Genomic DNA, 16,318 nt, shown 5'->3' with positions numbered 1-16,318 from the left:
ACATAGTTATTTCAAAATAACATACAATTCATATTTGTCATAATGACACCCAAATATTTTACATTCTTCTCAATCTTAAAGTCCATTTTATTCCTCAATTCTGTTTGATCTTGTACCTTTATATTTTTTTTAGCATCTTCATCTTCTGTTTCTTATTCTCAAAAACTGTTAATGCATCAAATTCTTCTAATTTTCTCATTCATGTTTCAGTTCTCACTGCCCTAGCCCACCTCAGTAGTTGAAACTGATTGGGATACAGGGGAACATTTCTTTATCTATTCACCTGCCCTTGCTGAGTGAAAGAGAGCAGAAACAGAGACGGTGAGGAGAAGGAAAAGAGGACCAATTCAGGGGAAAATCTCTTGTCCTGCCTCCTGCCCCCAGCCTATAAAATGTCCAAGGACTCAAACTGATGAATTACCCATTAAGAAGCAATACAACCCAGGGGTGAAATGTAAAATTTGTTACTACTGGTTCTGTGAGCGTGGCTTGGTGGGGGGTGTAATGTGACTAGGTGGGCCTGGGCAACTTTTTTTTAACTTTTCAAAGCATTTTTTCTAATGCTTTGAAAAGCCTCTGCTGATCAGGCAACTCAGCTGGGATCGTCAGAGAGGCTTTTTAAAAAATGCCTCTCTGACGATCAGGCAACTCAGCTGGGATCGTCAGAGACTTTTCAAAGCATTCTTTTTAACACCTCTTCGGCCAAGAGGTTGCAGAAAAATGCTTTGAAAAGCCTCCGACGATCCCAGCTGAGTCACACGATCATCAGAGGCTTTTTTTTCCTTTTAAAAGCATTTTTTCGGCCAAAGAGGTTGTAGAAAAAATGCTTTTAAAAGAAAAAAAAAAGCCTCAGATGATCATGTGGCTCAGCAGGGCATGGTGGGGGGGGGGGGCAGGGATTTTTGCTACCGGTTCTCCGAACCACCCGCCGCCATTGCTACCAGATTGGGTGATCCGATCTGAACCGGGAGCATTTCACCCCTGATACAACCCCATCCTAGGAAGGAATACAAATTTAGAAGAATTTAACTATGCAATGTGTCAGTTAGAGATGAAGAAAATGTAACAACACGTACTTAGAATTAGATAGGAAGTTACAAGGTTGGCAACAAGAAAATCAGCAGTAGAAATCACAAGGAATATGTCCACAAGGAAACATAGACGTAACACAACAACGTATGCTCAAACAAAGCACAACACCATAGACCAGGGCTGTCAAACTCGCGGCCCGGGGGCTGGATGCGTCACATGCTGGCCGCGCCCACACCCGGTTTAGTGAAGGGGGGGAAAGTCACAATATGTCACGTGATGCTGCTGTGATGACACGAGTTTGACACCCCTGCCATAGAAAAACAGACATGTAGACTAAAAGCAAGGTAAAACTCCAAAGAAGGTAATAGCTTTGTGAAATGTTATTTCCCTATTTCTGCAAAACAACTGTATAAAAGATCGTGCAATGCTGTTGGTCAGGGTCTCAATTCCCCAATTGGACTGGGGAACTTTTACTGAAGCACTTCAATAAATGTTTTGCAAAAGTCCATCTCTCATATCTGGTTCTGAATTGGCTGCCGTGCCAGACCGAACCAATTTTTCGACAACAAAACTAACATTCCTCCCTTACCCCTTGTTTTATTCCCCAAATGCTTCTGCCAGAGCAGAATAATACATGAAGGAGATAATTTAGAAATACTGAAGCTGTACAAATGCTCAGGACAGAATACTTAATTCTAGGGATTCTGGCAAGGTAGCAGTTGAGGAGCTGTTAAATACAGAATAACGCCCCAAACCATGGTGAGTTGCTAGAGAAAAACATGATGGAAGGAAATCCATTCTGCCTCAGATCTCACTGAGTAATCTGCAAATCACAAACTGTCCCTGGTTGAAGTTCAGCCTGCATTGCTGTGGCTGGCATGCTGGTTCATATTGTCTCTAGGATGGTCATGCCAAACCTTTTGAGCAATGCCACATCAGCTGCCATAAATACACCCCTACTAATTTAATCCAAGTCACATTTATCGTGGGTTTCTTTTCTGATCTTTTCAGGGGGGAGTGAGTTGGAGTCCTCCAATGGGATAATTTCATTCTCTTTCGAAACCATTAGTTGTAATTCATTGCTGTGTGCCAAGAGAGTTGGTCAAGCTCGGCTATCATTATTAAGTTACTTGTGTTTGAGAAACTTGGCAAAAGGGTATTGGTAAGCATTGTGCTATGCTAATTGACTGCAGCTGTGGCCCTTAATGAGGGGAATTCAAATGTAGCAACGGAGGCTGAAATAGAAGTGCCTTAGCGGGAAAAGCATTGAAAAAGAAAAGATAGAGAAGTATTACAAAAGATATGCCAGGCCTTTGGGCAGTTTCACAAAGGGATCCTTTTCCCGTGGGCTTTTGGAATAAGGAGGGGAAAGTTGTAAATCCTGTCTCCAATGATTACCCAACCTTTCATCATATCAGCCAGAGACAAGGAAACTGCTTGCAGTTAAGCCAATAATTAAAGTTCACGAAAAACTCAGCCAACAGGCATTTCATGACTTCTACAACTTTATTGTATAGCTCTAGTACGGCTGAAAAAGGTGGCTCAGTGGGGCATATTTGGTGTAATGGAATACTAATGAATATTTTGTTTCAAGCTCCAGCAACAGCCAAGCAGTGGCTGGTCCAGCAAGTGAGATCCATGTGTATTGCCTGCACAGATGTATTCATCCAGTGGTTTGCCAGTAAATGTTTCACAACTGGTTGTACCTCCCCAAATATTTTTTTCCCCAAATGGCTCCATTGCTGCTGCTGCTACCCATACTGCTAGCTACCATGTAGCCAATCATCATGCCAACAGTCTTGGCTCAGCTCTGTTCCCAGTCAGCTTGCAACATTCCAGAAAATTTAACAATCGGTTTTCATTGCCCAATATGAACCAGCTCCCACACAGCACAATATTCTCCCCTATCTATATAGAATAGAATCACAAATTGAATAACAGAGTTGGAAGGGACCTTGGAGGTCTTCTAGTCCAACCCCCACTCAATCAGGAAATCCTATACTAATTTGGACAAATAGTTGTCCAATCTCTTCCTAAAAACTTCCAGTGTTGGAGCACGCACAACTTTTGAAGGCAAGTCATTCCACTGGTTGATTGTTCTCACTGTCTCCTTAGTTCTAGGTTGCTTCTCTCCTTGGACTAACAGATTAGTTTCCATCTATTGCTTCTTGTTCTGCTTTTAGGTGCTTTGGAGAATAGGTTGAAACACATTATTTGAAAATGATGGACATCTGAGTATCATATGCCCTCCAAAGATTGAGGGAAAGGGTTTTTTCCTCCCTTCTATAGGTGCTCAGTCTATAGAATGCCTGATGCCCAAGTATTCATTTTGAAGCAAAAATATTTCTAATTGCCTTTACAGAGTTACAGATTAACAGAGTTGAAAGGGACTTTGTAGGCCATCTAGTCCACCCACACCTGCCTAAGCAGGAGACCCTACTACATCATTTCTGACAGATAGCAGTCCAGTCTCTTCTTGAAAGTCTCAAGTGATGAAGCTCCCACAACTTCCAAAGGCAAGTTGTTCCACTGGTTGATTGTTCTCACTGTCAGAAAATTTCTCCTTATTTCCAGGTTAACTCTCTCCTTGTTCAGTTTCCATCCATTATTCCTTGTCTGGCCTACAGGTACTTTAGAGAATAGCTTGACCCCTTCCTCTCTGTGGCAGCCCCTCAAATATTGAAAGACTGCTATCATGTCTCCCCTTGTCCTTCTCTTCACTAGACTAGCCATTCTCAGTTCCTGTAACCGTTCTTCATATCTTTTAGTCTCCAGTCCCCTAATCATTCTGATTGCTCTTTTCTGCACTTTTTCATAGAGTCTCAACATCTTTTTTATAGTGTGGTGACCAAAAGTGGATGCAGTACTCTAGGTGTGGTCTTACTAAGGCTTTATAGTGTGGTATTAGTACCTCACTTGATCTTGATTGTATCTCTCTGTTAATGCAATTTTGGATTGCATTGGCTCTTTTGGCTGCTGTTGCACACTGCTGGCTCATATTTAGCTGGTTGTCCACTAAGACTCCAAGATCCCTCTCATAGTTTCTGCTATTAAGCCTTGTTTCACCCAGCCTATATGTGTATTTTTGGTTTTTCTTGCCTAAGTGTAGAACTTTACTTTTCTCTATATTGAATTTCATTTTGTTAGATAGGGCCAGTGTTCAAGTCTGTCAAGATCCATCTGGACCTTGAGCCTATCTTCTAGGGTGTTAGCTATTCCTGCCAGCTTAGTATCATCTGCAAATTTGGTAAGTTCCCCTTCTATTCCCTCATCTAAAAACCTCATAAGACAGCTTTAGCTGTCTTATGAGGTTTTCTGTGGATCAGGAAACAGGGGAATGAAGGAAAGCTGGCCAGTGGAAAAAAACACATAGGAAAGCAGAGAGAAAAGCATTTTATAGTAAGAAATAAGCACAAAAACACCATTAAAGAAAGTCTAAAAAAGTGTTTAAACATCGAAAAAGCGAGGAAAAACAGAAGATTCATTTTTCAAGTGAAGAAAACTTCCAAGAAATTGGAAGACAGATTTCAACAGGATAGCAGGCAGAACCTGTAAACAAATAATAGAGTAAATCTTTGTAAAAGTGACAACAGTTTAGTAACTAAAATAAATTGATATGAAAAATCTGTGTCTTTAAGAAAGAAATAATTTGTCATATTTAGGTATGTGTCATTCCCATTAGACTTTCTTTGTTTAATGTAAAAATTCTGTAACTTTTGGAAAACATTTTTCTTTCCCGTAAGTGCAGAATTATTATTATGCTTTAGTCATTTGAATTTCAGTAAATGCTGTTTATGCTACTTTTGGAAAGTCAATATACTTCCTATAATGCTTGGAATAAAAGAGAATCCATGTCAATGGTACTCTGGTGTTTGGAGGTTTCTTCATATTAAGTTGGAAATCAAAACCACTGGGAGAAATGTGAATTAAGTGCCTTGGGCAAAAGAGAAGAAAACTCAGTTAAAATTATGAAACTCTTGAGAGTTGTGATTTAAATAAAAGTATCTCAGGTTTCTTCCACACTTGTTTGCCAGATGTGGTTCCTAATTACGGCAGCCCTCCAACAATTTCTTATTCTGCCTTCTAAAGATTTCAGAAACTAGGCTATATTCTTGGAAAGCCAAAATGTCTCTGTTTCTAAAGCAATAATTATAATTTAAGCATCCAAACTGCTTTCAAAAGTGCAACAAATTGCTTATCTTTCTTTCTTCATCACTTTGGTTTTCTTGGCCAAGAAGGTATTTTCAAGCATTGAAGGATTATAACTCAGCCCTTGTTAATTCAGACCTCATGACAATCCAAAGTTAGCAGAAGCAATGGTTAACACACTGGGTTACAGATACTATACCAAGCCATCTATGCATAAATTGAAGGACAATGAGACTGATGAGTTGTGTATAGCTCAGTTATTACAAACCATGCACTATTGTCAGTCTGATATACCTAAAACATCATCATCTTGTTATACCCAATGTATTTCCTTCTTTTTTCTTTCTCTGTGTCAACTTGCAAAGCTTTCAAGTTGCCATGAGCATGAGGGAGGGAGAACTGAAGTGAATTCCATACATTCTTTCTGACCGCAATCAGAAGGAGGGTGTTAGGTTTCACAGCCAGGCAAAGTGGTTAATTGGAGAATGTGATTTATGACATGGCCAGAGAGGAGGGGAGAGACAGGGTCATAGGGGAACGTAAATCTACGAAGGATCAGTCCTAACTGCATCCGAGTATTGCCGGAATGTTGCTCCTAATAAATGAATATATTTCCTTTGAAGTTTGGATCATGGCTCATGAATTAATTAGGGCATCTTTCAGAAACTTGACACTCTGCTTACCAATCTCAAATACAGATAGTCCTTGACTTATGACCGTAATAGAGCCTGCTCGTTATGGCCGTAAGTTGTGACAGTGGGTCACGCACATGATGAACCCGGTTTTACAACCTTATTTGTGGTAGTGGTTAAGCAAGCACAGCAGTTGTTAAATGAACTTGGTAGTTGTTAAGCAAACCCATTGCTTGTCACGGGTTGCTTTCATAGAAAACTGGAAAGCAAATGTCAATTTTCTGCAAAACCCTTTGTAAATCATGGTCATGTGACCACAGGAATGCTGCAAATGGCCATGAATGAGGACCAGTTGCCTAGCATCCGAAGTATGACCACAGGAGAGCCCTGGCCATTGGAACTTCAGAACCATTTTTTGTGGGGGAGGTGCATCATAACTTTGATTGGTTATTAAGTGATCAGTTGTAAATCAAAGACTATCTGTATTCTGCAGCTGAAATAAATTATTCTCTGCATAATTCCTTAATTCTAAAAATTAAGTGGAATGCGTGCTTAGCGAACCGGTTATTAAACCGGTAGGATCCCACCCCTGCTACATAGTATGGTTGTATAACTATTATCCTTCTCATCTTTTCTACTATCTTCTCTTATTAGTATCACTATTATGTTTTTATTACTTTGTTATTTTATATGTGCACTGAGAGTTTATGCCCTGCAGACAAATTCCTTGTGTCTAATCACATTTGGCCAAATAAAGCATTTTGTTCTGTTCTGTTCTGTTCTGTCTGCTATACTCTGTTCTATACTATATTCTACAAACAACCTATTGAATGATGTAACATGTGGTCAAATGTATATTTGCGCGCTTTCCACCGTGCCAACAAAACATTTCTTTTTCAGCAGGCCGGCCTGGCCTAACCTGTCTTTTAAACTTTTTTAATAACTTCTAAAATTTTTAAATTTTAAATTTGTCATATAAATTTGGGGTGTTTTAAATTTCATTTCCGGGCCAATTATTTAATTATATTTTAATGGTTTTTTAACATTTGTATTATATGTATTTTATTTGGCTGTTAACCGCCCTGAGTCCTTCGGGAGTAGGGCGGTATACAAATTCAATTAATAATAATAATAATAATAATAATAATAATAATAATAATAATAAGGCTAAAGAAAGGTTTTTTAAAGAGATGACAGTAACCTTGGCTGATTTTGAGAGCTAAAGTAGGATTGATCTGGTTTCTAAGAAGGAGAAGACATCTGGGAATTCCATTGGGAACTATAAAAAAAAACAAAAAACCAGAAGTAAGCAGTGGCAAGCCTCTTCTGTAATGCTGCCAACACAATCAAACCTTTACTTTTTATTTGAACATCCTTTTTTGAGCTAGCTGGGAAAATGAAGTCTAGTCTCTGTGACATTAAGCAACCGGTACGGAGTAAAAATTATGATAATGCTTCATGCACTATTTGACATTCTGGAGTGGTATGTAAAGGCTGAAATTATCTCTGGGAGGAAAAGAAAAATGGAAAAGAAAGGAAAAGTGCCAAGCAAACCAGTAAAAATATAATTCTGAAGTTTGTTTTGTCTATGCAATACCAGGAAGAGGAAAGTAAGAGCTATGGTGGCGCAATGGTTAGAGTTGCAGTACTGCAGGCTACTTCTGCTGATCACCGGCTGCCAGCAGTTTGGCTGTTTGAACCTCACCAGGCTGAAGGTTGGCTCAGCCTTCTATCCTTCCGAGGTGGGTAAAATGAGGAACCCAGATTGTTGGGGGCCAATGTGCTGACTCTGTAAACTGCTTAGAGAGGGCTGTAAAGCACTGTGAAGCGGTATATAAGTCTAAGTGCTATTGCTATTGCTATTGGAGAAAAGGAGTAGAGTTGAATAACTGACAACTCTACCTTCTTATCACAGACAGCAGGGATTAGAGATCAGGAGATTTCTAATCTTAATGCTTTGAAGGAAAGTTGTTGAGCATTAGCATTTGCCATCAAATACTATATATCTTTGTTACAATTAAATATAGACACTTCATTTTTCCTTTTCTTACAATAAGATGAATATAAAGTAGAGCACATCCAAAATGCCTTCAGCTATCTTCCTATGATCTGGCAGGATCCAATAAGTACTTGACCAATGCCCATCAACCAATAGAACCATTAATGAATCTACTCTGCATCATACAATATACTGTATGTAAACACTTCCTTGAATCTAGATAGTCTTTATTCAGACAAAAGTGCAATTATACCCACATATCATGATTAGAATATATGTTGTTCAGTAACTTTTAATTAGGATTGTCTGTCAGTAACTGCTTTTTTGGGGTTCTTAGACGATTTTGGTTGTATCATCAGAGAGAGGGCCTACTTATTTTGCTTTTTATTTATCTTTTTTGGGATAGCAATAGCAATAGCACTTAGATTTATACAGTATACTACTTCATAATGCTTTACAGCACTCTTTGGGAGGTTTACAGAGTCAGCATATTGCCCCCAACAATCTGGGCCCTCATTTTCCCGACCTTGGAAGGATGGAATGCTGAGTCAACCTTGAGCCAGTCAGGATCGAACACCTGCATTCTCACCACTGCACCACCAGGGCTCTAGGATAGCCTTCAATTTCTCCAATAAATAATAGAAAATGGCCAGTAAGAAATTCTTTATATAAATAAATGTGATCAATTTTCAAAAATTTAAAGGGGTTCTGCTCCATGCTGAAGAAAAAGTATGTAGTAACATTAATGTCACATGTTGGTATGTCACTTGTAAATTAAAGATACATTCCTATTGAAATGGCAAGAAAAAAGAAGATATCTCAATATTATGCGCTAAACTGATTTCATATTACCCTGGGGTTTTTATACAAAACAAATATACAAATTCAGATTTTTGAGATGATGGCTTTAAATATTAAATCCTGTTGGATGACCAAATCCATGATGGGTGTGAAAAATGTAATTGATTTTGCACTCAGGATTTAAAACAAGCAGGGAAACCAGTTTCCAAATAGACATGATTAAGGTGCCTTAGAAGTTCATCCTTTCCAAGCACTGGGTAAAAGATTATACTATTTAAACAGCAAGAAAAAAGAGGATTACCTAAAGTTCAGAGATAGATCAGAGTTACATTCTATACGAGTACAGCATCCAGCCCATTAATTTAGGCCTGATGGAGAAAAAACTTTTTAGCTTAACAAAGGAATTTAGGGGAAAAAACTTTTTGGTGTTGACACTGGGCACAGCCAGACAGCTGTCTTAAAAGTCAAATCCACCAAACTGTCAAAAAAGTATGTTTTTTTTTTTTAAAATATAGTTTCTTGGTGGTTGAATTTAATTCTGCCTCAGTAACAAGACAGGTCAGTTAGTGGTGCTATTCTTAAAGTTTTAATATGGAGAAATTAAAGAAGGTTCTTCAAGTGATCGGGAAAGCTCCCATTTCAACTTGCATCCCTCTGCCACTCCTGCTGTGCTATTTTTCAACGTACGTTTAGTGCTCTTTTAGAAGAAAGCTAGACCCATGCTCAGAAATATCTTGACTAATAGGCCTCAAACATAGAGAAGGGGTTGTGAAGAGCCTTGGGACATTCTCTCCTGCTTTACTCACTATTCTGCGACCTCTTGGAGTCATGGTGTAGGGACATAGAGCCAAGTTGGATGGAGAAATTGATAGAGAGATAGCTCTGTGCTCAAAGTGTGCTAGATCACATCCCTAGTCAAAACTGGATTGGAAGAAAAGGTGAAAAGACTACTTTGAAACTGAAAAAGCTAGAGATAATTTCTAGCTTCCTCAATTGTGGGCTAGGGGTGAGATGTAAGTAAGGTCATGAGGCCCAGTGGTGGGTTCCAACCGGTGTTACCACCAGTTCTTTTCACGCACACGCTTTGTGTGCAATCGCCGCGAGCATGCTCGCTTTGATCACATGCGCGCCAAACTTGTGCTCCACGCAAGCGCACTAGATTTCAGCCCAGCTGAGGTGCAGCAATCCACTCTGCCGTGCCTATCAGCTGGGCTAAAATATGACAAATAAAGGGTGGTATAACGCGGGGGCGGGCGGAAGGGCCCAGCTCACAAACATAAGTATGAAACAAATTGTTTTATCCCAAGCTTGAGAGAAACTCTGGCTGATTCAAGATCTGAAATTGTGAACATTTGACCTGTCTCAAGCAATGCACTCTTGTTTGGTAATCTGTGGTTGGGCTGCTTTACTCCCAATTTGTCTTTCCTTGTCAGAAGAACATCAGGACTAGTCATGGAGTTGCTTTAATTGATTTTGATTGTTGATGGTAGAGTGTTGAAAGGAAAGAAACAATAAAGCCAGATCATACAGAATAAGACTCCTCACAGCTGAAGGATAGCCCCCCCCCACTACAGATTGCTGTTTTCCTTATTTTTCTAAAAACACACACCTTTGCTATGGGGAAATTATATCTCATGATGGATACAATGCTCGGTTTCAAGAATTTGGAGCTTTGCTTTAGTTTGGTTTCATTTTTGTTTGCCAGATTAGTCATGTAAAGTCAGGAGGTCTATGAAGTGCCAGATTGTGGTTGGGGGAAACTGACAATTTTGAATTTTGTTCTGATAAGACACTGTTACTCAAAATATTTCAACGAAACCACTTGAGTAAGGGTGTTTTGTTCAGAATTAAAGCAATATACATTTTTTTTTTAAAAAAAAAACTAGGCTCAGATGGTTTCCACTACAGGTCTGGACCTTCCTGAAGAAAACAGCTCTTTTTGTTCTCCAACTGGAATGCTGAGCATAATGTGACTTCCTGCATGAAGCCTTCCTTCCATGTTTGACTGTCTCTTGGTTATAGTATTTTCCTGCCTTCTACAATAAAAGTTACTCTGACTGTAACTTTGTTGCTTGTATCCTTAAGATTTATATTGATATTGATTGTGTCCTAGTATGATTTGATTGCTTATTTGTACCCTATGACTATCATTAAGTGTTGTACTTTATGATTCTTGACGAATGTATCTTGTCTTTCTATGTACATTGAGAGTATATGCACCAAAGACAAATTCCTTGTGTGTCTAATCACGCTTGGTCAATAAAGAATTCTATTCTATTCTATTCTATTCTATTCTATTCTATTCTATTCTATTCTATTCTATTCTATTCTATTCTATTCTATTCTATATTTTTGGTAGAAATGCCACAATTCTAAACATGTTTGCATTAGAAACTATTCCAAATAAGCCTGCAAAAAGGCAACACAGTTGTCCTAAATACTGTATTTCCCTTGCATTTGTGAATCCTTTGTTTTGCTGATATAGGATCATTAATAAGCAGGTCAGCAGTACTTAAATCTTCAGAAAGGATTCCCAGTTCCTATTTTCAGAGAATCCAGTTTTAAAAAGCTGAGAATCTTACTTGATTATGAAGCCTTCAACACATACACAAGAATGCTGAAATCCTGCAAGATTTCACATGACATTTTGTGAATGTTTAGTAGATTTTTTTTTTTTTGAGGTGGTGGTGTGGATAGATGACATATAAAAAAGTCTGGTCATCTTTTTCTTAGTAAGATAATTCCAAAGAGGCTAGTTATCTTTTGCTCCAAAACCCAAGTATGTTTTATTTGAAGGATGTTTAATAACATCCTTCCAGTACTGATTTTGTTAGCCACAATTTAAGCATGCGAGAAAGAAAGGGGTGGATGTTGAAATCCCCATTCATCTGCATCATGGTAACACTTAAAAATATCTGATTGGCACTGAAATCATATATATTCTGCTAACATCCTTTGAAAATCTAGGAGAATGAAAAAAATCAGTACTGAATGCCTCTCTTTGATGTTACCAAGAAGTGACATATATGTTTTTTTTTTAAAGATGATAGCTGGAAAATCTCAGGACAAGATACTGCTTGAAAGGCACGTCTCTGCTTAGGAGCTTGTATGTGGGCGGGAAAGAGCGGGACCTTCTCAGCTGATGTCCTCAGGCTGTGGAAAAAGCTCCCTGCTGAGAGACATAAATATTCAGTTCTGCTTTGCGTCAAAGACCTTGTCTTTAATGCATTTCTACTTGGCTTTTTAAGATGATTGTTGTTTCGCTGCAGTGTTGGATCTGTTGGCCTTCATCTCTGAGGATTTTTTTTAAAAGTGAGAATGGGAAAAACAAGCAGCATTGCTCCTTCCGTTACAAATACTGATACAGATGTCATTCTGCGCCTCAATAAAAGTTCAGAAGTAATGCTATCCATTTCAGGAAATTATTCATTGGCTAGATCTGTTGGCCTTCATCTCTGAGGATTTTTTTTAAAAGTGAGAATGGGAAAAACAAGCAGCATTGCTCCTTCCGTTACAAATACTGATACAGATGTCATTCTGCGCCTCAATAAAAGTTCAGAAGTAATGCTATCCATTTCAGGAAATTATACATTGGCTAGATTGGAACCTCGCTTTTTATCAAAATGGAATTCTGTTCCCCACATTCATCTCTTGGCTATAGCTTATCATGTGAGATTTTCTGATTAGAGTGAGATGGTTTGGAGACTGTTACTTTAGGGATATGTGTAGTGTGGAGGGAAAGAGAAGCCAAGCCAAACCATGCGCCATATTTTAAGTGTGCCATTAATAACATTTAATTGATTGATTGATTGACTGATTGATACCTTTGAATCAGGGTTGGTTCCTACCAACTTCCTGGACTACTGCCTGCATTTTTTAAATTTTTAGAATTTTTAGAATTTTAGATTTTTCAGAAATGGGTTGCCACAGCATTCTTTTTGGGTCAAGAGAGAGTGACTGGCTCAAAATCACTGAATTGTCTTCTTGCCTCAGAAGTGATTAGAACTCACAGTCTCCCAATTGTTAACCTGGTACCTTTAACCACCACACCAAACCGTCTTTCACAACATATTTGACCATTATATTTTCCAAGCAATCTTGCCGGATCACAGCTTTTTTAAAAAACAACAATTGCATATTGTTTGACAATCAGGAGTGCATTTATGTCATATAGATAATCCTCAGTTTACAACTCAAAAGTTGAGCCCAACATTTTTGTTGCTAAGTAACACAATTGTTAAATGTGTTTTGCCCTATTTTATGACCTTTCTTGCCAAAGTTGTTAAGTGAATCACTGCAGTTGTTAAATTAGTAACACGGTTCAGTGAATCTTACTTCCCGATTGATTTTGCTTGTCAGACGGTTGCAAACGGTGATCACATCAGTGGTGGGTTTCAAAATTTTTTACTACCGGTTCTGTGGGTGTAGCTTGGTGGGCATGGCGTGGCTTGGTGGGTATGGTGGGGGAAAGATACCATAAAATCTCCACTCCCACCCCACTCCAGGGGAAGGATACTGCAAAATCCCCATTCCCTTCTGATCAGCTGGGACTCGGGAGGCAGAGAATAGATAGGGCGGGGCCAGTCAGAGGTGGTATTTACCAGTTCTCTGAACTACTCAAAATTTCTGCTACTGGTTCTTCAGAACTGGTCAGAACCTGCTGAAACCCACCTCTGAATCACATGACTCTAGGACCCTGCAACTGTCATAAATAGGAGCCAGTTGCCAAGCAACTGAATTTTGATCAAGTGACTGCAGGGATGCTGCAACAGTTATGTGAAAAGCAGTCATAAGTCACTTTTTTCAGTGCTGTTGTAACTTTGAACAATCATTCAACGTAGTGTTGTAAGTAGAGTTTCTACCTGTAATTGGTCATATGGTGTCTTTGGCCTGTCAGAGCAAACATGTCTTGATTTAGTTGTGTGTTTGGGAATTTGGCCCTTGGGATTGCTAAGTGATCAGTGTGAAACAAAACTGCATATCCAGCTTTTGGGGAGAAGAAAAGAAAAGAAGACCTCTGATAATGACAAACAAATAAGGTCCTTGGGCGTGATCCATTTCTTCGTATCAGGCATGAGGAACTTTCCTCTCCCTCTTCACTCTTTGGGGAAAGTAAGTTAATCAGCCTGACAAAAGGGATGCTCCACTTTCTGACAAGTTAATTGGGTTACATGTACCGCAAGAACTAACTGCCATAACACCCGCTGAACTCATTCCTGCCAAAGATTTGTTCTCTTAATATCTTTCATTGCGAACGCTCTATTTTAGGAGGAGTTTTAAAACACACACATATATTCCACCACACTGTATCACTAAGTCCCCAGGAATTTTAAACGTCTGTCAAATTTCTACATTAATTAAATGCACTTAAAGTGAAATGGATTGGGAGCAGATTCCAAACCAGGAATAGTATGTTCTTCATGTGTGGCAAATGAGATTTATGGAATCTGTGGCAACATAAAGGAATGACCAGTATTGTGATGGCTTTAATAGGAACTATAATTACCATGTTGTCATTGTGATTATATGCAATATTCAGGTTCGGAATCTCTGAATGGAGCTGGGAAACAATTGCAAAAGATGATTGGGGTCTCTAAAATTTGGTTACAGGCTTTGTGGAGGCATCTGGTTGATACACACACCCTTGATTATTTCAGTTAAATCTTAGCTCTGATCCTTTGGTGATTATAGATACAGTATGTCTGCAACATTCTTTTTTTTTAAAAACCCTATTCCTTAAATGTTTAAAATTATTTCAGTTTAAATTTGGTACATGTGAAATTGAAGGTTCATCACCAATGGGGCAAATCTGATGCAAATTACTTAAGATAATGATGATCTTGACAAAATATGGACATTTAAAAATGTAGGTGTATTTTAAGATATTAAGACCTTTTTCTCCCTATGGAAAACTTTAATTTTTGGTCAAAAATTCCAAATAATTTCCAGCTATTTACTAGGGAACAATAAGAACAAGTTCTTCAATACCTCAATGGGGCAGAAAACGTAGTCCATTTAAGGAGAGCCAACTGCTGCACTATACAGTTGGCCATGTCAAAACATACCTCTAAAGATAATTTAAACTCAAGAGGAGTAAGTGACTGTAGCTTTCATGCAGTCCCAAACCCTATTGTGCAGAATATTGTGTGCCCCCAAAGCAATCGTGTCTGGAAGTGAGAGAAAGAGGAGAGAGAAAACCAACTCTAAAATATAGAGAAGCTTAATAAAGATTATAGTTACATGGAGATGGATTCTTATGACGAACCTGGCTTGGAGGAGGAGGAAGAATAGAGAGATGGGCTGTGTGGGGCGGAGGAACTAGAGAAGAAAAAGAAAGACAATAAAATAAAGTGGCCAGAAAGACCCCTGAAAAAAAAGGATATCAATAATTTCCAAAAGCCTTGGGTGACAAGAAGATGGTTCTCAACTGCCTGTAAAAGCAGAGTAGTAGCTGTATAGGTGATGGTGGTTTATTTATTGCACACCAGTGGTGGGATTCAAATTTTTTTACTACCGGTTCTGTGGGTGTGGCTTGGTGGGTGTGGCATAGCTTGGTGGGTGTGGCTTGGTGGGCGTGGCAGGGGAAGGATGCTGTATCATCTCCATTCCCATCCCACTCCAGGGGAAGGTTACTGCAAAATCCCCATTTCCTCCCGATCAGCTGGGACTCGGGAGGCAGAGAATAGATGGGGGAGGGGCCAGTTAGAGGTGGTATTTACTGGTTCTTCGAACTACTCAAAATTTCCACTCCCAGTTCTTCAGAACTGGTCAGAACCTGCTGAATACCACCTCTGTTGCACACTTGTGCAGTTCAGACACAGAATAAAACCACAAGTGATACAATAACACAGTGCAGTCAATTGCAGCATCAAATTATGAAGATGAGCGTTATCCTTTTGCAAAGATCATGTACCACAGGAGCTTGACTGTCTAGGCACCCTGAAAGCTCATCTCTCACCACATTCTGAGGTGACAATCTCAAGGGCCAAAATTTCCCTCCCTCTAAGGAAAACGTTGGAAGAATGTACAGTCCCAAAGGTGCTTTTCCAAAAGGCAGCTGGACTTCCTCTTTTTTCTTCTTCTTTGAAAACATTTTGCTTCCTGCCCAAGAAGCTTCTTCAGTTTCTTAGACAAGAAGTGAAACCTTTTCAAGGAAAAAACCCAAAAAACTCCAGTTTTTGGAAAAGCACCTTTGGGAAAAACAATGACCTGAATGATTGAAAATCTTCATAGACAAGATTGTACAGTATGGCAATAGGGGAATTACAACATGATTGACTTCAAAAGGGCAGTTGAGGTCATCAAGTCCAACCCCCTTTTCCATGGAGGAATCTAAATGAAAGCATTCCTGTCAGATGGTGTCTAAATTCTGTTTCAACACAATATGTGAAGGAAAACACATCACTTTTCCAGATAATCAGTTCAACTCTTGCTTTTACTGTTGTGACAAGTTGCTCTGCCCACCAACACATTCATACTGACATGCCTAAACAGTTCTTGGCTTTGTAAATCATAATTTCCATCTCTTTCAGAAAGGAAATTCAAATGATAGCCCTTTTCCTGAACTGGTGAGCAGATGGTTCGTGCTGAATAGGAAAAAAAGTGTATTTACATTCTAAGCTGTGGGGCCAAACTCAAGTGGAAGTATATTTTATCTTCATCAATAAAATTATTACCTTTTGGGTGTCTCTGCACCACACTTTTA

At 39.0% G+C, this 16,318-nt stretch overlaps 1 long non-coding RNA gene across 1 annotated transcript; it reads left to right on the top strand.

The window, feature by feature from the left end:
• The first annotated feature begins 13,365 nt into the window (after window positions 1–13,365).
• LOC117669933 (uncharacterized) lies at window positions 13,366–16,307 on the top strand. The gene is made up of 2 exons (XR_004592542.3): window positions 13,366–13,725; window positions 16,146–16,307. It is a non-coding gene; the product is annotated as an uncharacterized LOC117669933 (long non-coding RNA).
• Window positions 16,308–16,318: the final 11 nt, after the last annotated feature.

The sequence above is a fragment of the Pantherophis guttatus genome, chromosome 1, assembly GCF_059756535.1.
Source record: "Pantherophis guttatus breed Tessera chromosome 1, ASM5975653v1, whole genome shotgun sequence".
In the NCBI taxonomy this organism is placed as follows: domain Eukaryota; kingdom Metazoa; phylum Chordata; class Lepidosauria; order Squamata; family Colubridae; genus Pantherophis; species Pantherophis guttatus.
This window is presented reverse-complemented; position numbering and strand designations above follow the sequence as displayed.